This window comes from Homarus americanus, unplaced genomic scaffold, assembly GCF_018991925.1.
Source record: "Homarus americanus isolate GMGI-L3 unplaced genomic scaffold, GMGI_Hamer_2.0 scaffold376, whole genome shotgun sequence".
NCBI lineage: Eukaryota > Metazoa > Arthropoda > Malacostraca > Decapoda > Nephropidae > Homarus > Homarus americanus.
The window spans coordinates 200,001-227,881 of NW_024734656.1; the positions used below are offsets into that span (position 1 = coordinate 200,001).

Here is a 27,881-nt window from a genome sequence, read left to right on the forward strand (position 1 = left end):
GGTGAAGGAGGGGTGAAGGTCTGTGAGAGTCAGCTTAATACCTGTCCTCCCCCTCCCCCCCCTTGTCATGATTGATGGATGGTAGTGTGTGTGTGTGTGTGTGTGTGTGTGTGTGTGTGTCTGTGTGTGTGTGTGTGTGTGTAAAATTTGGAACTAACTTTAAATTTAATGTTTTTTTCATTTTTTTTATTTTATTTTTTTTACATTTTGATAATTTCCTCTTCCTAATCCTACTTCCTTTTCTCTGTCTCTTTATTCTTGTCTATTGTTTGTTATTCCTGTCTTTCTTTCTCTTGATATTTGTCTCTCCTTTCCATCCTCACATCAAGGAGTAGAGAAGGAGGAAGGATGATAGACAGAGAGTCAGCTTGATAAACAGATAGATGGATATATTAAGAGATTGAACGAAATATAGTGCAAAACACACACACACATACACACACACACACACACACACACACACACACACACACACACATTACATATGATGATCCTCTCTGATCAAGTCTAACCCCGTAATGATCTGGACTAAAGGTGCAGGTGACATGTTCAATACAACAGGTAACTTCCGCCATCCTTTACCTGTTGTAACGCTAACGTAGCCTACCCTAACCGTAACCTAACCCTAACCTAACCTAACCTCAGTCTTAAATTAGGTTACGTGAGGCTACTTTATATTAAGATAGGTTAGGCTTGTTTAGGTTGGTTTAAGTTAGGTTTGGTTTGGTTTAAGTTAGGTTTGGTTAGGTTTAAGTTAGGTTTGGTTAGGTTTGGTTAGGTTTGGTTTGGTTTAAGTTAGGTTTGGTTAGGTTTGGTTAGGTTATGTTGCGTTACGTTGTTTATGATCGTTTGATATATAGATGCCTCTCTTTAACTGCTCGCTATGTACATTTTTTCAACATGGACCATCACATAATACCTCAAGGCTCTTTCCGTGTTACCAATTAGAGATTTTTTATGACGAAATTCTCTTTTATTCAACCCTAGTTTAATTTAATGAATATAATACCATTGTGGTAGATGTAGTATTAGTAGTAGTAGTAGTAGTAGCATAGTAGTCGTCTTGGTAAAAGTAGTAGTAGTAGTAGTCTCATTATTAATCGTGTTTACTGCAAAGCCTAAGGAAACATTACAAACAAAACAAAAAGGAAAGCGCAGGAACTTGAGACACAATCTTGGTTAGTTCCCCCTTAAGAAGAAAATAAGATCATCTATTTCTTCCTCAAAATTCTATTACTCGCTGTCTACAACCCTCACAATATCTCCAAGGGAAACAACAGCTATTTTTACCTATTTGTTAATTATATGATGTCATTTTACTTACGAGTTTATGATAGGTTAATCTTTGAGTAAATCTTTTTTCAGGATTCTTTATTATTAAGGAAGATTACGCAAGGATGTAACAATCATTTAAATTTAAATTTTCACACACACACAATATTCATGAACATCATAAATGGCCTACTGTCTGTCGTCTTAAATCGCCTCTTTTGATATAAATCCCCAGGTCCCGCCATTACACAAGAAGTAAAGCGATATTGTCTGAAATAGCGAGGGAAAAATTCTTGTCAGGGTTAACAAATGGCCAGCCGTCACGGAGGAGTACACGCGCTCTTCCGCCAGACAAAATAGTTCCCGTTCTGCTTTTCATAATTTACGGAGGGTAGCGCGCGCCCCCCATAATCCACTTGTGAGACGTACCGCGGCGTTGTAAAGACTAAGTTTGGCTCGTATTTTACCCGCCCACGTCACGGTAAACTACACTCGGGTGCTAGTCAGGGGCCCAGAAACGTGATGGAACTATCCGAGAGGAGCATTTGTTTTCGTTTTAGTTTTAGTCTACGAAAGCCAGGCGGGAGATGTTGATGGTGGTATTTTGCTTTCTCTGTTACATCCTTAGTCCCTCCAGCTACCTGTTCTCAAATACTGCTGACTGAGGATCCTTCCCTTCTGCTAGAGTCATGTTCAATAATATACGTAAGAATCTTATCAACAAAGGCATCACCATAGCATCACGACTGGACATATCGCTGTTGTTCCTTCGTCATCTTGATATAGTTTTGGTCAGTGTCTCGTTGTCTTTCATAATCATCTATTGGAACTTTCCCCAGATGATGATAGATGCTTGTAGGTCGACTGTGTGTGTGTATATGTGTGTGTATGTGTGTGTGTGTGTAATAATAATAATAATAATTGACGGTTTATTGAAAAAGTTCTGCAGCCCGAAGGCTGAAAATATACATTGGACATAAATGACTTATTACATACATTGGTGGTTTAACAAAAGCCTTCATTAGAGAAAGGTAAAGGAACATACAGTGAACAACCAGATTATTGTAGGTGTTGAACAGCAAAAACGTAGTGTAGTAACTCCCTCCCAGATGGTGTTAGGAGGGACCTCACGTGGTGTAGTAGTTCCCTCACAGATGGTGTTATGAGGGGCTTCGCGTGGTGTAGTAATTCCCTCACAGATGGTGTTATGAGGGGCCTCACGTGGTGTAGTAATTCCCTCACAGATGGTGTTATGAGGGGCCTCACGTGGTGTAGTAATTCCCTCACAGATGGTGTTATGAGGGCCTCACGTGGTGTGGTAATTCCTCACAGATGGTGTTATGAGGGGCCTCACGTGGTGTATTAATTCTACAGATGGTGTTATGAGGGGCCTCACGTGGTGTGTCCCTCACGGATGTGGTGTTATGAGGCCTCTCCACGTGGATCCTCCTTCACATATGGTGTTATGAGGGGTCCCACGTGGTGTAGTAATTCCCTCACAGATGGTGTTATATGAGTGAGGTGTGGTTCCAGGCCTTCCTATCGTAGACGGATTAACACATCGCTGGTTGTTGGGTCTCACGGGCCGTTATCACTGGGTACCTAGGAAGTCACTGTGTGAAGGTCAACTTGGGTACCACTGTTACTGTTGAGTTGTTCCTTCTGAGTTAAGCACTGTTCACCACTGTTCACCTCTGTTTAACACTGGTTCCATTCCTTTCCTAAATGAAATAGTAACTTCTGGCGAGAACATGTTGATATTCCGGTGGGTAGGAGGGTTCAGGGGAAGGAGTTGGTATGGGCCAACTTAACAGTTGACCTGGCTGCTCCGAGAGGAGCGCCAGGTACGTCTTGACCCTTCTGTGGTCAAGGATGTAGTGTGTGTGTGTGTGTGTGTGTGTATGTGTGTGTGTGTGTGTGTGTGTGTGTGTGTGTGTGTGTATGTGTGTGTGTGTGTGTGTGTGTGTGTGTGTGTGTGTTCGACAATGCCAAATTTCTCCTAAAACGTACAAATGTAGTTCAAATCCTGAGTATTTTTGTGTGACATTTCAGAAGAAAAAAATGTCGAGGTGGGAAAGAAATTCTGAACAAAAAATTGAACAAACAACAACAACAACGCCAGACAGACTTAAAGTTGACAAATCAATCGCCTGAAATCAACTAGAAATTTCAAAATGGCGCAAACACGTTACACCAGCCAATCAAAAAAGTAAAATTGAATAAAAAAGTTTGAAAATTAAGTTACAGTAGTGAACATTTAATCAGATACGACAAACTAGGTGCAGAATAACATATTATGAGGATAACATTAGTGAAGATCAATTAACGAATAGAGAAATAACCAAATGCAGGTATTTTTGGAACCTGACCTGACCTGACCTGACCTAACCTAACTTAACCAACAACAATCAACCAATCACAACAACCAATTACACTACAACCTCAACAACCACTCGTTACGTTAACTCGGGTCGATCATAAAGACGAAGGGTACAACTTTCTCAAATTGGCAAGACCACGGCGTTAACCAGGACAACCACGGCGTTAACCAGGACAACCACGGCGTTAACCAGAACAACCACGACGTTAACCAGGACAACCACGACGTTAACCAGGACAACCACGGCGTTAACCAGGACAGCCACGACGTTAACCAGGACAGCCACGACGTTAACCAGGACAACCACAGCGTTAACCAGGACAACCACAGCGTTAACCAGGACAACCACGACCTTAACCAGGACAACCATGGCGTTAACCAGGACAGCCACACGACGTTAACCAGGACAACCACAGCGTTAAGCAGGACCACAGCGTTAACCAGGACAGCCACGACGTTAACCAAGGTTAGCCACGACGTTAACCAGGACAACCACAGCGTTAACCAGGACAACCACGGCGTTAACCAGGACAATACGACCTTAACCAGGACAACATGGCGTTAACCAGGACAGCCACGACATTATGGAACAACCACGGCGTTAACCAGGACAACCACGACCTTAACCAGGACAACCACGACCTTAACCAGGACAACCACGGCGTTAACCAGGACAGCCACGACGTTAACCAGTACAACCACGGCGTTAAATACTACAACCATTAGAAGATTAACTCAACTACGAAAGAAGAATAAGAATAAAAACAACAACGACAAGGAAGAAAAAATAAGAAGAAGAAAAAGAAATAGAAGACAGAGATGGATAGAAGACAATAACACACACACACACACACACACACACACACACACACACACACACACACACACCCGCTACACACACACACACAACCAAAACTACTAAAAAAATAACCACAGCCAAACTCTACCCAAATATCTATCCTGGTAAAAAAAAACCCTCGAGAACCAATAGATTAATCTCTGTTATCCTGCTCCATCATGTTACAGAACAGGATTTAAGTTGGCAGAATGTGTGGGCCAATATATTGCATTATTTACTTCTGCTGTAGTTTCAAGATCCCGAAATTGTTCACTTGACTGCTGGAATCTTACAGACATTGAGGGTAAAATAGCGGAACACGACAGGGAAAGAGGGGTGGGTGGTGGGGTGGTAAGGAGACAATGGAGTGGGTGGTGGGGGTGGTGGTAGAGGACAATAGGTGGAGTGGTGGGGTGGTGGTAGGGGACAGTAGGTGGGTGGTGGGAGTGGTGGTAGGGAGGACAGTAGGTGGGTGGTGGGGAGTGGTGTGGGGAGGACAGTAGGTGGGTGGTGGGGAGTGGTGGTAGGTGGGCGGTAGGTGGGTGGTGGGGAGTGGTGGTAGGTGGGCGGTAGGTGGGTGGTGGGGGAGTGGTGGTAGGTGGGCGGTACTAGGTGGGTGGTGGGGAGTGGTGGTAGGTGGGCAGTAGGTGGGTGGTGGGGAGTGGTGGGGTGGGGTGGGGGTGGTAGGGACCCCAGTAGGTGGGTGGTGGGGTGGTAGGGGACGGTAGGTGGGTGGGGAGTGGTGGTAGGTGGGCGGTAGGTGGGTGGTGGGGGTGGTAGGTGGGCAGTAGGTGGGTGGTGGGGGAGTGGTGGTGAGGGGACCCAGTAGGTGGGTGGTGGGGAGTGGTGGTAGGTGGAGCTGGCGGTAGGTGGGTGGGTGGGGAGTGGTGGTAGGTGGGCAGTAGGTGGAGTGGTGGGGAGTGGTGGGTGAGGTGGGGGTGGTAGGGGGGCGAGTAGGTGGGTGAGGTGGGGGTGGTAGGGGACAGTAGGTGGGTGGTGGGGGAGTGGTGGTAGGTGGGCGAGTAGGTGGGTGGTGGGGAGTGGTGGTAGGTGGGCAGTAGGTGGGTGGTGGGGGAGTGGTGGTAGGTGGGCAGTAGATGGGTGGTGGGGAGTGGTGGTAGGTGGAGCAGTACCCAGGTGGGTGGTGGGGGAGTAGGGAGTGAGTAGGTAGGGGGCGGTAGGTGGGTGGGAGAAGGGTGGTGGTGGTGGTGAGTGGTAGGGGTGAAAGGAGAGGTGGGGAAGGAGGGGGTAGTGGGTTGTGTGTGGGAGGGAGGGAGGGATATAGCTATGAGTCATCTTAAGCTTGTTGTTTGGGATTATTTAAGGGGATACGAACCTTTGTACCCGAAGAAGAAGATGGAAGAGTTGTTTTATGCTTGGTGGTTAGGTTAGGTTAGGTTAGGTTAGGTTAGGTTAGGTTAGGTTAGGTCAGGACAGGACAGGCTAAGTTAGGTTAGGTTAGATTGCAAAAATAACTCCATTTGGTTAGGTTAGGTTAGGTTAGGTCACACACACACACACACACACTTGTCGATACATATAAAGAAGGGAGAGTCTGTATCCTGGAGGGAGATAGGGAGGGAGAGAGAGAGGGAGACGTCTCAAGGGAGGGAGGATGAGAAGGAGAGAGGAGATTGCAGGACGCCAATCTCGACCTGGAAAAAAAACACCTCTGCACAAAACTCAACAAACTGTGTTACTCCCTGAACTGAGGACGTCAATTGGCTGCTGCTGAGAGAGAGAGAGAGAGAGAGAGAGAGAGAGAGAGAGAGAGAGAGCAACCCGAGCAACAAGACAACATGAATTAGAACAACAACAACAACAACACCAACACCAACACACCCAGCAGTTATTTGACAAACGACGCAGTTCAGTTTTCCGTGAAGTTTGAAATTTGTCTGTGATTGAAAACTATTTTGTTCTATAATTGAAAACTTATGACTCAATGGACACAAATCGTAGAGAAAGGGAGAGACTAAATGTTATGATTAGGTTAGGTTTAGGTTAGGTTACGTTAGGGTTAGGTTAGGTTACGTTAGGGTTAGGTTAGGTTAGGGTTAGGTTAGGTTAGGTTAGGTTAGGTTAGGTTAGGTTAGGTTACGTTAGGTTACGTTAGGTTAGGTTAGGTTAGGTTAGGTTATTCTCCTTAAAAATTTCCCTCACGACCACTTTTTTCCCCTAACCTTCCCTCCCATAAGCTCCTTCATTGCTATTTTCTTCACTTCCTTAAATTCCCTGCCTGCCACATTTTTCCCCCAGTTTCCCTCCCTAATTTCCCTCCTTGTCATCAACAGCTAACAACGTGTGTGTGTGATGTGGTATTTTTCGGGGACCCAGGAACCAATTTTCAAGATGTGCATCGTTGATCTAATTTCTCTAAAGAATGGCTGAGGGGGAAGGAAGGGAGGATGGGGGAAGGAGGGAAGATGGGGGAAGGAGGGAGGGGGAGGGAGCAGGATGGGGGAAGGAGGGAGGGGGAGGGGGAGGGGGGAGGATGGGGGAAGGAGGGAGGATGGAAAGAAGGGAGGGGGAGGGAAGGAGGGAAGGAGAGAGCATGTTGTGCCTTCATTGTTATGCTGGAGGGTTGAAGAGGTGGATAAGGAGAGGAATAGAGAGGTGGACGAGGAGGAGAGGGATAGAGAGGGATAGAGAGGGATAGAGAGGTGGAGAAGGAGAGGGATAGAGGTGTGGAGGTTAGAGGGAGAGGCAGTTGAGATGAAAAATTAAAGAATAGTAATTTGAAGATGATAGTGTATGTATGTATGTATGTATGTATGTATGTATGTATGTATGTATGTATGAATGTCTCTGTATGCAAATTACCCAAATACAATAATATGTTGCTGGTATAATGTGGTAATAAAAATCTCCTACAATAGTAAATAATATCCAATACACAATAAGGAACAACCAGGAACAATAGAGGCGTTGTTTCCTGTGGCTCAACATACACAGATAGATATGATGAATGGAAGGAAACAAAAAATAAATAAACCCACCCAGCCCACCGTACCCACCCAACTAACCCACCAACCAAACCCACCAACCCACCCATCCAACTATAATACTCACACCTTTGTTAACAGAAGTATAATACACCTCATCCAAAACTATATAAAGTGTAGCCACATTACCAGAACGCATTGGGAAGTAATCGCCAGCTGTGGTATGGTCTCAACACACAATAGGTAACGAGGGGTTTTTCCAACAGGTGTAAATGATATATCTTTTTTTTTTTTACAGGTAGAAGCGAGAGGGATTAGCTACAAATCCACTTTACAAACTGGAACAATGGTAATGCCTTCCTCAGTGGAAGGGGGTGAAGATCTTGTGTTTAATGTAGGCTTGAGGTGTGTTTGGAGTATTTTTAGGTATATGTTTGAATGATGATGATGATGATAAAGGAGGAGAAAAATATGAAGAAACAAAGAAGAAAAATTAGAAATTACAGAAAAATTCCTCACAGTAAGGAAACACCTCGAAGGGGGGAGGGGAGGGGGATGGGGGTTGATAGGAGTGTGAAGGAGGAAATTAGTGAGGAAAAATTCCTCTAAAGCTTTACCTTGTTGTTGTCATTCAGGAGTGACGACGACACTTCCCTGGAGGCTGGGAGGGGCTGTTTACCTGGTCTCCTCCTCTTCCTCCTTCTCCCCCTTCCTTCTGTCTGGTCTCCTCTTCCTCCTTCTCTCTCTCTCTCCCCTTCCCTCTGGTCTCATCTTCCTCCTCTTCCTCCTTCCTTCTCTTCGTTCTTCTCCTGCTTCTCTTCCTCCTTCTCCTCCTAACTTCTGGTCTCTTCTTCCTCCTTCCATTTGGTCTCCTCCTCCTCCTCTTATCTCTTCCTACTCCTCCTTCTCCTCCTCATATCTCTTCCCTCCTCCTCCTCCTCCTCTTATCTCTTCTCTCCTCCACCTCCTCCTCGCTGTCTTGGTTGTTGTTCTTGGAAATCCCATTGTGGTTGTTCAGTGTTTGTTCAAGTAATTGTTAATGATGATGTTGTTGTTGTTGTTGTTGCTGTAGCTCTGTGTGTGTGTGTGTGTGTGTGTGTGTGTGTGTGTGTGTGTGTGTGTGTGTGTGTGTGTGTGTGTGTGCCGGAAAACAGAAGGTTAGATGCGTTGGAAAGTGACCTGATTATTTATTATTTATCTCCTACAAGAATAACCAAGAGATCTGAATATTTTACCACGAGTGACCTTTTGTAATGGTTAGGTTAGGTTGGGTTAGGTTCGGTTAGGTGGCGTTAGAAAGTGAGGAAGGTGTGACTAGACATACATACATACAGACAGACAGACAGACAGACAGAGAGACAGACACACAGACAGACACCCAAGTACCACACGTCAATCAGAAGGGACCCACTGTCTCTCCTGTGAGGTGTAAGGAAGCGCCGGTTTGAGAAGAGGTGACGGTGTCTCTAGAGTCTCTCTCTGTCTCAAGGCCGACGTGTGCACCCCTCAAGGCCGACGTGTGCACCCCTCAAGGGCCGACGTGTGCACCCCTCAAGGCCGACGTGTGCACCCCTCAAGGGCCGACGTGGCACCCTCAAGGCCGACGTGTGCACCCCTCAAGGCCGACGTGTGCACCCCTCAAGGCCGTGTGCACCCCTCAGGAACGTGTGCACCCCTCAAGGCCGACGTGCACCCTCAGGGCCGACGTGTGCACCCCTCAGAGACGTAAGCACCCCCTAGGCCGACGTGAGCACCCCTCAAGGCCGACGTGAGCACCCCTCAAGGCAGCACCCTCAAGCTCGGAGGTTGAGAGGAGGTGAGGAGAAATAGCTCAGTGAGGGAGAGTGGAGTCAATTTACACACGGAGAGGAGCGTGGTGAGGGGCAAATAAGGGGCGTGGTTTAGTGAGGGAGATGAGAGAGAGAAGGGCGTGGTTTAGTGACAAGAGATGAGAGAGAGGGGCGTGGTTTAGTGAGGGGGTGATGGGAGGAGTTCAGGTGAATGGTTATATATGAGAGAGAGAGCAACAATAACAACAAGAAATAAGTTACTAGTGGAGGAGAAGAGGAGGAGGAGGAAGGAGGAGAAGGAAGGAGGGAGAAGGAGAGGGAGAAGGAGGAGGGAGGAAGGAGGAGAAGGAAGGAGGAGAAAGGAGGGAGAAGGGGAGGGATAAGGAAGGGGGGAAGGAGGGAGGGAGAAGGAAGGAGGGAGAAGGAAGGAGGGAGAAGGAGGGAGGAGAAGGAGGAGGGAGAAGGAAGGAGGGAGAAGGAAGGAGGAGAAAGGAAGAAGGGAGAAGGGAGGGAGGAGGGGGAAGGAGGAGGTAGAAGGTAAGGATGGTTGGAGTCTTGTCTTAGAGTCAAGGTCAACCATAAATCAATAATTCTCTCACAGGTAGACCAATTATTCCACTCACAAGGTATTACTGGACCGGTTATCGCCCAGCATCGTGGTTGAGTGGGTGGGGGGGTTTGGTGTAGTAGAGGATGGGGGGTAGATGGGGTAGAGGGATTGAAGTTGAGAGGGAAGAGATGGTGAGGATAGTGAGGGAGAAAATAGCAATATTAGGGTTTGGTTACGTTTGGTTACGTTAGGTTGCGTTAGAATAGGTTACGTTACATTTGGTTAGGTTAGGCAAATAGGTAGATCATTCACATTCTTTATCTAAACTACTACCATTATCACCCAACTAACCACTAACAATCACTAACAACGACTCACCTACAGAAGATCATAGACCAAGAATCTTCATATCACACGACGAATTAATCATAAAAAAACTATATATCTAAATTGTTGAAGTAATATATAAATAAACATCGTAACATAGAAACGTGTAAAAAGCTTTAAAAAGTAAACCACTGATGCAGAGCGATATCCTCCCCCACCTTCCCCCCTCCCCACACGAGTTAACACCCCAACATCAGTGGGCCATAAATAAAGTTAGTAAAATGGAAGTATGAAAGAGAGAAAGAAACTGGCGATAAAGTTCAGAAATAGAGAGTTTGAAATAGCTAGCAGTAAGGGCAATGGGGTGTGGGAGGGCAGAGAGGTAGTAGAGAGGGAACTTTCTTTTGTATCCATCTATCTATTGTTGAACATTGACGAGTGTAGGTGAGACTATTGTTTGGGTCCTGTTGTCCTGTCAGTGAGGAACGCTATTGTTTATTTATCCCTAATTGTCAGGGTTTTATTTTTTTATTTTTTGGGGGAACGTGGGGTTTTTAATTAATTTGTAACAGTGATGGGTGTGTGTGTGTGTGTGTGTGTGTGTGTGTGTGTGTGTGTGTGTGTGTGTGTGTGTGTGTGGTTGTGTGTGTGTGTGTTTGTGTGTGTGTGTGTAAATAATATAATAATAATAATAATAATTGACGGTTTTTATTGAAAAAGTTCTGCAGCCCGAGGCTGAAAATATACATTGGACATAAATGACTTATTACATACATTGGTGGTTTAACAAAAGCCTTCATTAGAGAGTAAAAAAGGAACATACAGTGAATACACAGATTAATGTAGGTGTTGAACAGCAAACACAAGTGTAGTGACTCCTCCCAGATGGTGTTAGGAGGGACCTCACGTGGTGTAGTAGTTCCCTCACAGATGGTGTTTTGAGGGGCCTCACGTGGTGTAGTAATTCCCTCACAGATGGTGTTGTTGGGGACATGACGTGGTGTAGTAATTCCCTCACAGATGGTGTTTTGAGGGACATCACGTGGTGTAATGTTCCTCACAGATGGTGTTTTGGGGATACGTGGTGTAGTAATTCCCTCACAGATGGTGTTTTGAGGGACATGACGTGTGTGTAATTCCCTCACGGATGGTGTTATGAGGGACATCACGTGGTGTAGTAGTTCCCTCACAGATGGTGTTATGAGGACATCACGTGGTGTAGTAATTCCCTCGCAGATGGTGTTTTGAGGACATGACGTGGTGTGGTAATTCCCTCACAGATGGTGTTATGAGGGACATCACGTGGTGTAGTAATTCCCTCACAGATGGTGTTGCAGAGATCACGTGGTGTAGTAGTTCCCTCACAGATGGTGTTTTGGGGACATGACGTGGTGTAGTAATTCCCTCACAGATGGTGTTATGAGGACCTCACGTGGTGTAGTAATTCCCTCACAGATGGTGTTTTGGGGACATGACGTGGTGTAGTAATTCCCTCACAGATGGTGTTATGAGGGACATCACGTGGTGTAGTAATTCCCTCACAGATGGTGTTTTGAGGACATGACGTGGTGTAGTAATTCCCTCACAGATGGTGTTATGAGGGACATCACGTGGTGTAGTAATTCCCTCACAGATGGTGTTATGAGGGACATCACGTGGTGTAGTAGTTCCTCACAGATGGTGTTTTGAGGGACATGACGTGGTGTAGTAATTCCCTCACAGATGGTGTTATGAGGGATCACGTGGTGTAGTAATTCCCTCACAGATGGTTTTTGAGGGACATGACGTGGTGTAGTAGTTCCTACAGATGGTGTTATGAGGGACATCACGTGGTGAATAATTCCCTCACAGATGGTGTTTTGAGGGACCTCACGTGGTGTAGTAATTCCCTCACAGATGGTGTTATGAGGGACATCACGTGGTGTAGTAGTTCACAGATGGTGTTATGAGGGACATCACGTGGTGTAGTAGATTCCTCACAGATGGTGTTATGAGGACATCACGTGGTGTAGTATGTTCCCTCACAGATGGTGTTTTGAGGGACATGACGTGGTGTAGTAATTCCCTCACGGATGGTGTTATGAGGGACCTCACGTGGTGTAGTAGTTCCTCACAGATGGTGTTTTGAGGGACATGACGTGGTGTAGTAATTCCCTCACAGATGGTGTTATGGGGGCCTCACGTGGTGTAGTAGTTCCTCACAGATGGTGTTATAGGGACCTCACGTGGTGTAGTAGTTCCCTCACAGATGGTGTTTTGAGGGACATGACGTGGTGTAGTAGTTCCCTCACAGATGGTGTTATGAGGGGCCTCACGTGGTGTAGTAGTTCCTCACAGATGGTGTTATGAGGGACCTCACATGTGTAGTATGTTCCCTCACAGATGGTGTTTTGAGGGACATGACGTGGTGTAGTAATTCCCTCACAGATGGTGTTATATGGGACCTGACGTGGTGTAGTAATTCCCTCACAGATGGTGTTATGAGGGCCTCACGTGGTGTAGTAGTTCCCTCACAGATGGTGTTTGAGGGACATGACGTGGTGTAATAATTTCCTCACGGATGGTGTTATATGAGTGAGGTGCAGTCCCAGGCCTTCCTGGGCCTGTGTGTGTGTGTGTGTGTGTGTGTGTGTGTGTGTGTGTGTGTGTGTGTGTGTGTGTGTGTGTGTGTGTGTGTGTGTGTGTGTGTGTGTGTGTGTGTGTGTGTGTGTGTGGATGAAATAGGTCTGTATATTCATGTAACATAGTATTCTCATCTCTTAGTTTTTCGTTCGTGGCCAAGTAGAGTCACGGTAGGGAGGATAGTGTTCGGATAATTATGGAAAATAGGTAATTATATCGAAGGTAATACGTAATAATGTTGGTTTAATTACATTATTATTGTTATGTTGTTGTTGTTGTTGTTGTTGTTGTTGTTGTTGTTGTTTTTGTTATACCTATTATTATTGTTTTTGTTGTTAGATATCTATTAATAATCACAGCTAGTTCGATTGTGTGTGGGGAGGCGGGAGAAGTGAAGGGGTCAGATTGGGAAAGGGGAGGGAGGGATGGGAGGGCGTATCCTGGATGCGAACCAACGATCATCCTTAAGATAGGAAGAGAGCGTCGTTATCCACTCAGCCACTAAAAATTCACTTCAAAGAAAGATGGGAATAATAATAAACGGTGAGAATATAAGGTGAGTGAAATATAGGTAGGTAAACCATGGTGAAAGAATATGTAAAATGTTTGTGTGAACAGACTGTGGGGTAAGACTTATGTGTGGTTGGTGGACGCCTTTGGTGCAGAGGTGGGGGGTGGGGAGGGGGGATAGACTGACGTGATCGGGGGGGTGGGGGGTGGGGAGGATAGACTGCGTGATCAGAGGGGTGGGGGAGGGATAGACTGACGTGATCAGGGTGGGGGAGGAGGGATAGACTGACGTGATCAGGGAGTGGGGAGGGAGGATAGACTGACGTGATCGGGGGAGTGGGGGGAGGAGGGATAGACTGACGTGATCAGGGGGGGTGGGGGAGGGATGAGCTGACGTGATCGGGGGGTGGGGGGAGGGATAGACTGACGTGATCACAGCATTTTTCACCTCTAACCTTTTATCTATTTTAAACTACAAACTTTATTTTCATTTTTGTTACTATTAAAAATTCTACTTTTTATATAAACTTTTTTACGGGTGTTTTTTTCTTCTTTATTATCTATTTGGTGTTTTAATTTATTTGTTTCATTTAGGTGTTTTTTTGTATGGTTAAGGTGTTTTATTTGTTTGTTTTTCTCTGTCTCTCTTTCTTTCTCTCTTTCTTTCCTTATCTCAATAATTCCAAGACGCTACCTGAGTCATCACACACACACACACACACACACACACACACACACACCCAAACCTCCATCACGCCCACACCCTACCACGCCCAACACCCTACCACCCAACACCCACGCCCACACCCTACACGCCCACACGCCCTCCTCTCTTACCTACCGTGTGAGTTTAAGAAAGTCGGGTCACATAACTCGCTTAGTAATCAATGACGACCTGCAATAAGATTAGTTCTACCGGCGGAGGAGGAGAGGAGGAGGAGGAAGAGGAGAAGAAGGAAGAAGAGTAGGATGATGATTTATGAGGAGGAGGAAGGGAGAAAGGAAGACGAAGAGGAGGAAGAGGAAGAAGGAGAAGAGTGGGATGATGATTTATGAGAGGAGGAAGGAGAAGAAGGAAGAAGAGTAGGATGATGATTTATGAGGAGGAGGAAGAGGAAAAGAGGAAGACGAGGAGAGGAGGAAGGAGAAGAAGGAAGAAAGTGGGATGATGATTTATGAGGGAGGAGGAAGAGGAGAAAGAGAGGAAGACGAGGAGGAGGAGAGGAGAAGAAGGAAGAAGAGTAGGATGATGATTTATGAGGAGGAGGAAGAGGAGAAAGAGGAAGACGAGGAGGAAGAGGAGAAGAAGGAAGAAGAGGGATGATGATTTATGAGGAGGAGGAAGAGGAGAAAGAGGAAGACGGGGGAAGAGGAGAAAGGAAGAAGAGTAGGATGATGATTTATGGGAGGAGGAAGAGGAGAAAGAGGGACGAGGACGAGGAAGAAGAAAGAAAAGGAGGAGGAAGAGGAAGACGAACACGAGGAGGAGGAAGAAGAAAGAACCTAACCTAACCTAACTTAACCTGAACAGAGAGAGTTAATTAGTTCAGAGATAGTTCATGTTCTGTCTGTCTGTCTGTCTGTCAGGTAGAGTAAGTCAGCCTCTCTCTCTCTCTCAGTCAGTCTCTCTCACCAGGTTTCTCTCCCTACAGGCTCGCGTTGCCACCATCTCCACACCTGACTGAGACTTACCTTTACCCTCGGTCAGCACAGGTAAGTCTCCCCCTGTCTTGTGCTTACCTGGGTATAGGGACATGCTGAGGACACTACCAGGACATGCAGGACAAGCTGAGGATACGGTGAGGACATGGAAGACATTTTGAGGACACTATAGGACATTTTTTGGACAAGCTGAGGACACTGGGACATTCTTAGGACAAGCTGAGGACACTGGGACATTCTAAGGACAAGCTGAGAACACTGGGACATTCTTAGGACAAGCTGAGGACACTGGGACATTCTAAGGACAAGCTGAGGACACTCTCTCTCTCTCTCTTATTTTGCCTGACGGACCCACACTCTCACAAAGCCTTGAGTGACGGTTAAAGGAACTCACAAGACACTCTGTAACTCACACTAAGATGAGAGGTGTGTGTGTGTGTGTGTGTGTGTGTGTGTGTGTGTGTGTGTGTGTGTGTGTGGAGGATAATGTCAAGGTCTGTTCTATTATGTTCCATCTGATTGTTCCTGTGATATTGATTACCTGTGGGGAGGTTTACCACCTCCTACCACTATTACCTACCACAACTACCACTATTACCTACCACAACTACCAAAACTACCACTATTACCTTACCACAACTACCACTATTACCTACCCAACTACCACAACTACCACTATTACCTACCACAACTACCACTATTACCCGCAACTACCACAACTACCACTATTACCATTACCTACCAACTACCACAACTACCACTATTACCTACCACAACTACCACTATTACCTACCACAACTACCACAACTACCACTATTACCTACCACAACTACCACTATTACCCACTGCAACTACCACAACTACCACTATTACCTACCGCACCACCACTACTACCACTATTACCTACCGCAACTCCACAACTACCACTATTACCACCATTATTACTCAGCACTACTACCAACTACCACTATTACCTAGCACAACTACGCTATTACCTTCATCACCTACAACAACTACCTTCCACCTACCGCAACTACCACAACTACCACTATTACCTACCACTCTAACTACCACCACCACCCAAGGAGGAGGAGGAGTAGAGAGGGGGAGGTATAAAGGGGGAAGAGGAGGAAGGGGGAAAGAGGAGGAAGGGGAAAGGGAGGAAGGGGAAAGAGAAGGAAGGGGAAAGAGGAAGAAGAGGGAAAGAGGAGGAAGGGAGAAAGAGAAGGAGAGGAAGGGGAGAGGAGGAAGGGGAAGAGGAAGAAGGGGAAAGAGGAGGAAGGGGAAAGAGGGAAGAAGGGGAAAGAGGAGGAAGGGGAAAGAGGAGGAAGGGGGAAAGAGGAGGAAGGGGAGAGGAGGAAGGGGAAAGAGGAGGAAGGAAGGGAAGGGGAAAGAGGAGGAAGGGGAAAGAGAAGAAGGGGAGAGGAGGAAGGGGGAAAGAGGAGGAAGGGGAAAGAGGAGGAAGGGAAAGAGGAAGAGAGGGAAGGAGGAGGAAGGGAGGAAGGGGGAAAGAGGAGGAAGGGGAAAGAGGAAGAAGGGGGAAAGAGGAAGAAGGGAAGGAGGAGGAAGGAGGAAGGAGAAAGAGGAGGAAGGGGAAAGAGGAAGAAGGGGAAAGAGGAAGAAGGGGAAGGAGGAGAAGGAAGGAGAAAGAGGAGGAAGGGGGAAAGAGGAAGAAGGGGGAAAGAGGAGGAAGGGGGAGGAGGAAAGAGAGTCCCAGTTTTCAGCACCAGGTGGACTTCCTCGACCCATTTGCGGAAGTGACCGGTAAGTACTCGTCCTTGTCAACAGGAAAGTGCCTTGAATAAACTTACGAGGAAGTAATTAAGGCCCTCAAATTAATGGTTAATTAAACAATTTTAATACAGTAACTTCACCCCCCCTCCTCCTCCATCTCCTAGGAAAGTACCTCTTCCTTGGTCAGTACCTACTTCATAGGACGGTTAGTACTCCTAGGATAGTACAATAGTACATACTTTTAGGACAGTACCCATAGTTAAGACAGTACTTACCCCCTAGGAAAGTACCTACTCCACCAGGACAGTACCTACTCCCCCAGGACAGTGCCTACTCACCTAGGACAGTACCTACACTCCTAGGACAGTACCTAGTCCCATGATAGTACTTACTCCGCCAAGACAGAAACTAAACCCTCAGGACAGTACCTACTCCCTGGACAGTACCTACTCCCGCGATATTACCTACTCCTCCAAGACAGAAACAACTCCTTCAGGACAGTACCTATTTCCCAAGACAGTATCTACTCCCCTGAACAGTACCTACTCCCGCATGCCAGTACCCACTTCCCCCATGACAGAATCTACTTCACCCAGGACAGTACCTACTCCCCCAGGACAGTACCTACTCCCCAGAACAGTACCTACTTCCCCCTGGATAGTACATACCCCAATACAGTACCTACTCCCCTAGGACAGTACCTACTTCCCCAGGACAGTACCAATTTTCCCCAGGATATTACCTACTCCCCAGGACAGTACCTATTACCCAGGACAATACCTACTTCCCCCAGGATAGTACCTACTCCCTAGGACAGTATCTACTTCCCCCATGACAGTACCTACTTCCCATAACAGTACCTACTGTACTTCCCCAAGGACAGTACATATTCCCCAGGACAGTACCTATTCCCTAGGACAATATCTACTTCCCCCAGGCCAGTGCCTACTTCCCCAAAGAGAGTACCTATTCCCCAGGACAGTACCTATTTCCCATGAAAGTACCTACTTCGACCAGGATAGTACCTACTTCCCCCAGGACAGTGCCTCAACATATATCCCACTGAGTTTTGCTTAAATTTTTTAGCTGAACCTTTGAGATCGATGTTCGTGTGACGTCAGCATCAGGAGTGGTAAAGGTGTGGAGAGACTGACCTCTGTGGCGTGGAGGGCGTGGGGCTTTAACCCTCTGTGGCGTGGAGGGCGTGGGGCTTTAACCCTCTGTGGCGTGGAGGACGTGGGGAAGCACAACCCTCTGTGGCGTGGAGGTGTGGGGCTTTAACCCTCTGTGGCGTGAAGGGCGTGGGGCTTTAACCTCCCTCTGTGGCGTGGAGGGCGTGGGGCTTTAACCCTCTGTGGCGTGGAGGGCGTGGGGCTTTAACCCTCTGTGGCGTGGAGGACGTGGAGGCGTGGAGGGTGTGGGGCTTTAACCTCTCTGTGGCGTGGAGGCATTGGGGCTTTAACCTCTGGCGTGGAGGACGTGGGCGTGGGAGGTGTGGAGCTTCAACCCTCTGTGGCGTGGGGCGTGGAGGGCGTGGGGCTAACCTCTGTGGCGTAGACGCGTGGGACTTTAGCCTCTGTGGTGTGGAGGGCGTGTCAGCGTCTACATTCGTGGATATAGATAGATAGATAGATGAATGGAGGGTAGAAGATAGATAGATAGATAGATAGATGAGATTAAAATGAAATGTTGGAATAATAGGAAATTTTGGAGAGTCGTTCATCAAATGGTTTACTGATACAAATGTATATAACCTACACACACACACACACACACACACACACACACACACACACACACACACACACACACACACACACACACACACACACACACACAAATACCAAACCTCTTTTAGCTGCTGTTGTTCGTCCCAAGAGAGAAGAAATGAATGCTGTTATTCCCCTGGACGGTATAAGGGGGAAGGGAGGAAGGGGGTGAAGTAACCTAATCTAATCCCTAATCCCTAATCTGATTAACATGGCTGTAAACCTGACACATAACATCCTAATCTTTTAAGCGACTATTTCTCTGGATTTAGAGGTCAGTATAATAAAAGGTCAACTCTGACGTCATGACCCAATGACCTATCCAATCCCTCCTACCCTCTCTACCCTCCCTATTTCCTATCCTTAATCCTATCACTAGTCACTCCCCTAATCATCATCCCTATTACGTAGAATTGGTGGTGATGATCCGCGCCTTAATCCGTAACTGAGGGATTAATTGGTGGGTTTTTTTTTGTGAGATGGATTTGGGTACAAGATTTGTTTAGTCTCTCGTAAAATGTTTTAAATTCGCATCTACTACACACTATAGCTCCCACACACTATACCTACCACGAACTATATCTACCACACACTATACCTACCACACACTATACCTACCACACACTATACCTACCACACACTATACCTACCAAACACTATATCTACCACACACTATACCTACCACACACTATATCTACCACACACTATAGCTACCACACACTATACCTACCAAACACTATATCTACCACACACTATATCTACCACACACTATATCTACCACACACTATATCTACCACACACTATATCTACCACACACTATACCTACCACACACTATAGCTACCACACACTATACCTACCACACACTATAGCTACCACACACTATACCTACCACACACTATAGCTACCACACACTATAGCTACCACACACTATAGCTACCACACACACTTATCTACACTATACCTACTACACACTATATCTACCACACACTATACCTACCAACCACTATATCTACCACACTATACCTCCACACACTATACCTACCACACACTATATCTACCACACACTATACCTACCAAACATATCTACCACACACTATATCTATCACACACTATACCTACCACACACTATATCTACCACACTATATCTATCACACACTATATCTACCACAATATATCTACCACACACACTATACCTACCACACACTATATCTACCACACACTATATCTACCACACATACCACACACTATATCTACCACACACTATACCTACACACACTATACCTACCACACACTATACCTACCACACACTATATCTACCACACACTATACCTACCACACACTATATCTACCACACACTATATCTACCACACACTATACCTACCACACACTATACCTACCACACACTATACCTACCACACACTATACCTACCACACACTATATCTATCACACACAAAGGTTAAGTTAGGTTAGGTTAGGTTAGGTTAGGTTAGGTTAGGAAGGGCAAAATATGTTGTCTTATATATTATTCAAAGCTTTATCGACTTCATGTTCCTCTACGCGACGACAATTGACTTTTACGGTCTGGGAATGTGATGAGAGAGAGAGATAGAGAGAGAGAGAGAGAGAGGAGAGAGAGAGAGAGAGAGAGAGCAATGTGTGAGTGATGAGAAAAAATAAAACAGAGAGTGAGAGAGGAGAGAGAGAGAGAGAGAGAGAGCAATGAGTGATGAGAGAAAAATATAGATAGAGAGACAATGTAATAAAGAGAGGGAGAGAGATAGAGAAGATAGAGAGAGAGAGAGAAAGTTATAAAGTGAGTGATGAGAGAAATAAAGACAGAGAGAGAGAGAGAGTGATAGAGAGAGATAGAGAGAGAGAGAGAGAGAGAGAGAGAGAGAGAGACCACAACACGGTATTCTAGTGCTTGCTTCAATTAGAGCCTTTTATATTTTTACCTGTACCAGTCAATACCTGTGTCAGGTACAAAAGGTGTAACATATCAACCACCCTCAACCCTTGCTCACCTGAATCACTAACACCTGCCCAAACCTAAACGAACCATAAATTTTATAGAAGTTATTTTTAGCGTGGAGTATAAATTAACTTTGAGGACGAGATTGGTGGAAGTTTTACACGATAGCTGTGAATCTACCAGGTATTATTTACTGTGTGTGTGTGTGTGTGTGTGTGTGAGTGTGTGTGTGTGTGTGTGTGTGTGAGTGTGTGTGTGTGTGTGTGTGTGTGTGTGTGTGTGTGTGTGTGTGTGAGTGTGTGTGTGTGTGTGTGTGTGTGTGTGTGTGTGTGTGTGTGTACTTTGGGGTACTTTGCGACCAACTGATGTCACACCGTTTCGCCCCTCCCCAACCCACACAACTCTACTACAACCCTCCACTCCCTCTCCCCCACCCCTCCCTCCCCCAACCCACAACTACATTACAACCCCTCCACTCCCTCTCCCCACCCTCCCCCCAACCCACAACTACAAACCCTCCTCCCTCCCCCACCTCCCCAACCCACACAACGACATTACAACCCTCCTCTCCCTCTCCCCCACCCCCCCAACCCACACAACTACTACAACCCCCCTCCTCTCCCTCCCCCACCCTCCCTCCCCCTACCCACACAACTTCACATAACCACCCCTCCTCTCCCTCTCCCCCACCCCTCCCTCCCCACCACACAACTATATTACAACCACCCCCTCCTCTCCTCTCCCCACCCTCCTCCCCCAACCCACACAACTACATTACAACCCCCCTCCTCTCCCCTCTCCTCCCCACCCTCCCTCCCCTACCCACACAACTACAACCACCCCTCCTCTCCCTCTCCCCCACCCTCCCTCCCCACCCACCACAACTACATTACAACCACCCTCCTCCTCTCCCCCACCCCCTCCTCCCCCAACCCACACAACTACTACAACCCCCTCCCTCCCTCTCCCCCACCCCCTCCCCCCCAACCCACACACACTACATTACAACCCCCCTCCTCTCCCCCACCCTCCCCCCAACCCACACAAATTACATTACAACCACCCCTCCTCTCCCTCTCCCCCACCCTCCTCCCCCCTACCCACACAACTACATTACAACCCTCCCTCTCCCTCCCTCCCCCACCCCTCCCTCCCAACCCACACAACTAGCATTACAACCACCCCTCCTCTCCCTCTCCCCCACCCCCTCCCCCCAACCCACACAACTACAACCACCCCCTCCTCTCCCTCTCCCCACCACCTCCCTCCCCCAACCCACACAACTACATTACTAACCCCTCCTCCCCTCTCCCCACCCCTCCCTCCCTACCCACACAACTACATTACAACCCTCCTCCCCCTCTCCCCACCTCCCACCCACACAACTACATTACAACCCCCTCCTCCCCCTCTCCCCCCTCTCCCTCCCCCTACCCACAACTACATTACAACCCCCCTCCTCCCCTCCCCTCCCTCCCCTACCCACACAACTACTACAACCCCCTCCTCCCCTCTCCCCCACCCTCCAAAGCCGTTTGAACACGAGCATTTTACCTGTAATTTACTCAACTTACCTGTGTATCTCGTTCAACAATAGACTAGCCTAACCTAACCAAACCTATCCAAACCTAACCCAACCTAACCAAACCTAATCTAACCTAACCAAACCAAACCTAACCAAACCTAACCAAACCCAACCTAACCTAACCAAACCTAATCTAACCTAACTCCTAAACTAACCTAACCTAACCAAACCTAACCAAACCAAACCTAATCTAACCTAACCAAACCAAACCTAACCTAACCTAACCAAACCTAACCTAACCAAACCTAACCTAACTCCAACCAAACCTAACTCAACTAACCAAACCTAATCTAACCTAACCTAAACTAACCTAACCTAACCAAACCTAACCAAACCAAACCTAATCTAACCTAACCAAACCTAACCTAACCCAACCTAACCAAACCCAACTCAACCAAACCAAACCTAACCTAACCAAACCTAACCTAACCTAACCTAACCTAATCTAACTCCAACCAAACCAAACCTAACCAAACCTAACCTAACCTAACCTAACCTAACCTAACCTAACCTAACCTAACCAAACCAAACCTAATCTAACCCAACCTAACCTAACTAACCTAACCTAACCTAACCTAACCTAGCCTAACCAAACCCAACCAAACCTAATCTAACCTAACCCAACCTAACCTAACCAAACCTAACCTAATCTAACCTAACCAAACCTAACCAAACCTAACTAAACCCAACCCCAACCTAACTAAACCAAACCTAACCAAACCCACCCTAACCTAACCTAAACCTAACCAAACCAAACCTAACCTAACCTAACCTAATCCCAACCTTAACCTAACCTAACCTAACCTAACCTAACCTAATCTAACCAAACCTAACCAAACCTAACCAAACCTAACCCAACCTAAACTGCTTGAGTGACCATGCTGGGTGTAGGGGGGAAGAGGGGGCGGCGACGTTTAATGAGGTTAATGAACTGGTCAATAGATGGCGTGTCCGGTGTGTGTATGTGTGTGTGTGTGTGTGTGTGTAGAGTTGGTGGGTTGGTAGCCTTTTGGTCAGCGACACCTGACAGTCAAGTTAAAGTTCACGTGACGAGAAATTGGTGTGTGTGTGTGTGTGTGTGTGTGTATGTGTGTGTGGGGGGACCTGGCTGTTTCACGCTCACGTTAACACCACCACCAACTTTTTTCCCTGCGTTTTTATTCCCTTAACATTTTTTTTTCTCTAGTGGTCATTCTTTCCCTGACATATCCCACAATTTCCTTTTTTTTCCCTTCATATTATTTCCTCGACATTTTTTTAATTTCCTCGTTAAGATTTACATGTGTGGGAGAGAGGGGCGGAGGGAAGGGAAACTTTGCTATTCTAAACTTATACTAGCAACATTTTCCCCTACAATTTCCATTCTTTTCCGTATTTTTTCCCCCTAACATTTTTTTCCTCACATACCGAACAAAATTTCCCTTGCGTTCCTGCATTTTGCCCCTAACACTTTCTTCCCTGGCCTCTTCACGTTATTACATATTTCCCTCCACATTCTCTGGCACATTCTATCACTCTACTGAATTTCCTCCACTTTCCCTTCAATTTAATTCTCCTCTCCCTCTGGGTTTTTTTTTCCTACGATCAGATTAAATTCCCTACATCTAATCTGACAGAGGAACAACTGTCGTAATTCTTCCCTTTCCATTCCCTCTCCCTCCCACCCTTTTCCATCCCATTTTAGACCCTTCCGTCCACTCTCCCTCCCTTTTCCCCTCTCTTCCCCTGTCCCTCCTCCACCCCCTTCCTCCCCTCCTTCCCACCCTCTTTCAATCCTAGTCTAAATCCTCCTTCCCCACCCTCCTCCAACCTCCCTCCCCTCCCCTCCTTGCCCCTTCCATCCCCCTATCCCCCTCCCCTACCCCTTCCCTTCCCTGCCCCACCACCACTCCCCAGCATCACACAATGGCAAGGCTTAGTCAACAAACCATCAGTAAATTGTCATGTTAATATTTCATTCATTTTGTTAATTGTTTTTTCACCATTGTTATGTTTTAATTGTATATCACGTTGACTGTGTGTGTGTGTGTGTGTGTGTGTGTGTGTGTGTGTTTCAGTCTCTCACCCTCACCATCACACTATCACACCCCTACTATTACACCCTCACCATCACACCCTCACTATCACACCCTCACCATTCCTCACTATCACACCTTCACCATCACACCCCTCACCACACCCTCACTATCACACCCTCACTATCACACCCTCACTATCACACCCCTCACTATCACACCCTCACTATCACACCCTCACTATCACACTCTCCACTATCACACCCTCACTATCACACCTCACTATCACACCCTCACTATCACACCCTCACTATCACACCTCACTATCACACCCTCACTATCACACCCTCACTATCACACCCTCACTATCACACCCTCACTATCACACCTCCTCACTATCACACCCTCACTATCACACCTCACTATCACACCCTCACTATCACACCCCTCACTATCACACCCTCACTATCACACCCTCACTATCACACCCTCAGTATCACACCTCACTATCACACCCCTCACTATCACACCCTCACTATCACACCCTCACCATCACCCCTCACTATCACACCTCACTATCACACCTCACTATCACACCCCACTATCACCCCCACTATCACACCCTCAGTATCACCTCACTATCACACCCCACTATCACACCCTCACTATCACACCCTCACTATCACCCCTCACTATCACACCCTCACTATCACACCCCTCACTATCACACCCCCACTATCACACCCCTCACTATCACACCCCACTATCACACCTCACTATCACACCCTCACTATCACACCCCTCACTATCACACCTCCACTATCACACCCCTCACTATCACCCTCACTATCACACCCTCACCATCACACCCTCACCATCACACCTCCCAGACTGGTACACGCGAGTTTGTCATCCTGAAGGAGGGGGTCATAGAGGGTGTTGAGAGCTGAGGAAAGAGCCCAGACCTGTGTTCCTTGTAGAGTGTGTTCCTTGTAGAGTGTGTTCCTTGTAGAGTGTGTTCCTTGTAGAGTGTTGCCTGTAGAGTGTGTTCCTTGTAGAGTGTGTTCCTTGTAGAGTGTGTTCCTTGTAGAGTGTGTTCCTTGTAGAGTGTTGCCTGTAGAGTGTGTTCCTTGTAGAGTGTGTTCCTTGTAGAATGTTCCTTGTAGAGTGTTGCCTGTAGAGTGTTGCCTGTAGTGTTCCTTGTAGAGTGTGTTCCCTGTAAAGTGTTGCCTGTAGAATGTTGCCTGTAGAGTGTGTTCCCTGTAGACGCCCATTTGTGTTTCCTGTAGATTCTCAATTGTTCCCTGCAATCACACTCTCACTACGATACCCTAACCTAACCTAACCTAACCTAACCTAACCTAACCTAACCCCGAATGACTCACATTTGACCTTAACCCCACTTGACTCATCCTTGACCTCAGTTGACTCACTCTCAAGAAAGGTCCCTCCCCCACCCCCAAAAAAGTTTCCAATCTTTCGACTTCAATTACAATAGTCAATTTAACTTCACCAAGGAGATCAGAACCTCTACAGTTCATAAGTAAAAGAGGTATTGAATTCTGGGAAGAAGTTTACTCACGTGGATACCATTTACTTACAGACAGACAGACAGACAGGTGGATGGACGGACGGATAGACAGACAGACACCAATAAATATAGACAGACTGACAGAGTTGTAAGTTGTATTACAGAAACTACAACATTTACATATATTTGTGTGTTGTGAGAGAGAGAGAGAGAGAGAGAGAGATCTTACCACCATCCATTATCAAATTAGACGCTGCAGAATTATAAGCCCGCAGACTGGCCTAGACTCCAAGTTGCCTAATTTCCCCGGGATAAACTGACCCAACTTGTTAATTGCCTTTTACCTGGAATAAAAACATACCTGGTTCTTTAAAAGCCAAGGAAGATTTTTCTAAATACACAACATAACTCCTTAACTGCCTTGATAAATGACTATATAATACTACAGTAAATTGTGTGTGGTATAAAATAATATATCTCTTTTTTTCTTCTTATTTTATACTATCATATATTACGAATTTCCTCGTGTTTTTGTTTTCATTTCTTCTTCTCAAACTGTAATACGAATGAAATTTTATACAAAAGGTATTTAATTGTAATAAGTCGTGAGTAGATTGATACGGCTTGAAGAGGGAGAATGTACGTAAGAGGCGCAAAAAGTTTCCATTGTAAGGGCGGGAGATGTGGAACCTATGAGCCACACTGGTACATCCACATTCTTAGAAAAGTCAGTAAATATTCTCTCATCACATTATTTAACTGACGTAATCATTGAGAAACAATAAAAATAAACAAATAATAATATTCAACACATGAAGGAGAGCTGATAAGATATAATTACCACTGATATTAGTAAAAAAAATCACGTTGATAATATTGGAACTGTTGTCACTTACTGCACGAGACGCCATCTTGTGAACTCCAGATCGCTGACAGAGACGAGGAACAAATGATTATAATCCCTAAAGAAACCGACAGTAGAGATTAAAATTATAACATCTGGGTGATATTTTTCTCTTAAATGTGGAAATATAATGAAATAATATGAAAATTAACTAGGGTTTGAAAATAACGTAATTTATATGAGTTTAACCTGAACTAATGTATACAGTCAATACAATTAGTCGGATTGACACACCCTAGCTTGACATCCTAGCTTGACACATCCTAGCTTGACACATCCTAGCTTGACACATCACAGCTTGACATCCTAGCTTGACACATCTAACTTGACATTCTAGCTTGACATCCTAACGAGCACATCCTAAACGACATTCTAGCTTGACACATCTAACTTGCACATCCTAACCGACATCCTAACCTGACACATCCTAAGCTTGACACCAACGGCACATCAACTTGACATCCCTGGCTTGACACATCAACCGGCATCCTGGCTTGACATATCCTAGCTTGACAAATCGGCTTAACACCCAGCTTGACATCAGCTTAACACGCCAGCTTGACATCAGCTAACACGCCAGCTTGACATCAGCAACGCAACGGCCATCCTGGCTTAACATCCTGGCTTAACCGTTACATCTGGCTTGATACACCAGCTTGACATCCTAGATTACCCCAGCTTGACACATCAGCTTGACACACCAGCTTGACACCCTAGCTTAACACTCCAGCTTGACATCAGCTTAACACATGGTTGCTACTGCAGCGACATCCTAGCTTGACACATCAGCTTGACACCCCTAGCTTCACACATCACCTTGACACACACTAGCTTCACACATCACCTTGACACACATCACCTTGACACATCACCTTGACACCTTCATCTACAACAATTCCAGGTTAACTCTACCCAATTTTTTTATTAGAACCGCCAATTATCTTTACAAACAAACAAAAATATATATTTATATATATTGTACCACACTCTTGTACCAGAGGTCTTATACCACACTCTTGTACCAGAGGTCTTATACCACACTCTTGTACCAGGGTCTTATACCACACTCTTTATACCGGGGTCTTATACCACTCTTGTGCCAGAAGTCTTATACCACACTCTTGGCAGTGTTATATACCACTCTTGTACCAGAGTCTTATACCACACACTCTTGTACCACAGGTCTTATACCACTCTTGTACCAGGGTGTATACCCACACTCTTGTACCAGGGTCTTATATACACTCTTGTACAGAGGTCTTATACCCACACTCTTGTACAGAGGGTCTTATACCCACACTCTCTCTTGTACAGGAGGTCTTATACCACACTCTTGTGTACAGAGGGTCTTATACCACACTCTTGTACTGAGGTCTTATACCACTCTTGTACCCAGAGGGTCTTATACCCACACTCTTGTACCAGGGTCGCCTTACCACTCTTGTACCAGAGGTCTTATACCACACTCTTGTA

The 27,881-nt window shown here is 46.1% G+C and overlaps 1 protein-coding gene across 1 annotated transcript in view; it reads left to right on the plus strand.

Annotated features, from left to right (window-relative positions):
• LOC121870445 (acetylcholinesterase-like) overlaps window positions 1-27,881 on the plus strand; it is an 82,841-nt gene that overhangs the window by 49,234 nt on the left and 5,726 nt on the right. The window contains 1 exon segment of the mRNA XM_042372267.1: window positions 14,887-14,947. The gene's annotated coding sequence lies outside the window, so the exon portion shown is untranslated.